Genomic DNA, 1,106 nt, shown 5'->3' with positions numbered 1-1,106 from the left:
CGTGAATCACATCAAATTATCGGCATCGACCAGACCACATGCATTTTTCTTGATGTAAGCTTGATGTTAACATTTTCTTCTCCAACAACCTTTGCAACATTAGAATCTCCCATGAAAACTTGTTCTTCTTCTTCACCAATACTAGAATAAGAGGAGAATAAATTTTTATTTGCACATATATGACGAGTGGATCCTGAATCTATGACTCATGCTTTTTCTTTAATAAGATTAACTTCTAAGATTATAGCAATAACAATATCATTGGTTTCTACAATATTGACATTTGATTGGTCGTTCAATTTTTTGTGCCTACATTGTCTAGCAAAATAACTTGGTTTTCCACAAACAAAACAATCACTTTTCTTCTTTTGTTCATTTCCTTTGACTTTGAAATTTTTATTTCCTTATTTTTGTTTGTAGAGATATTTTTTAAAACTTTATCTATTCTTATTCCCCTCTTGTATCAAATTTGCATTATAAGTAAAATTTATGGCCCTTTCTAAATCAGTCTTTTTATGGTTAGTCTCTTCAATTCTAATATCAATAATGACATGCTCTAAAATCATATCCTCAAGCTTATGCTTCATCATATTTTTATATTCCTTCCCAGATTCAGGAAGTTTCTCAATCAATGATGCAATGACAAAAGATTCTGGAAAGTTGATTCCTTCATTCATAAACTCACTAATAAGGATATGAAAATCATATATCTGAGTAGAAATTTCCTTAGAGTCATTCATCTAAAAGGTAAGAAATTTCCTACAGTGTACTTCTTAGTTCCTGAATTTTCAAGCACATATTTCTTCTCTAATATTTTCAAAATTTTCATAAAAATAATGCCTTTTAATTACAAATTTTATGATAATTAATTTAAACATTTTCAAATCATGTCATGAAATAATAATAAGTATTTCTGTTACAATAATAATTATTTTCGTTATAATAGTAATAATTATTTCTGTTATAACCAAGGCTTTTAAAACCGGATCGGACCGGCCGGTTCAACCGGTTGAACCGCGAACCGACTGGCCAGCTGGTTACGGTTCGCCTCAGAACCGTTTTCGCGTCGAACCTGTTTGAATAGTTGCTATTTGAATGAGTTATAT

The sequence above is a fragment of the Dendrobium catenatum genome, unplaced genomic scaffold, assembly GCF_001605985.2.
Source record: "Dendrobium catenatum unplaced genomic scaffold, ASM160598v2 fragScaff_scaffold_659, whole genome shotgun sequence".
In the NCBI taxonomy this organism is placed as follows: domain Eukaryota; kingdom Viridiplantae; phylum Streptophyta; class Magnoliopsida; order Asparagales; family Orchidaceae; genus Dendrobium; species Dendrobium catenatum.
The sequence above is the reverse complement of the archived record's forward strand: the minus strand, read 5'-3'. Positions refer to the sequence as shown.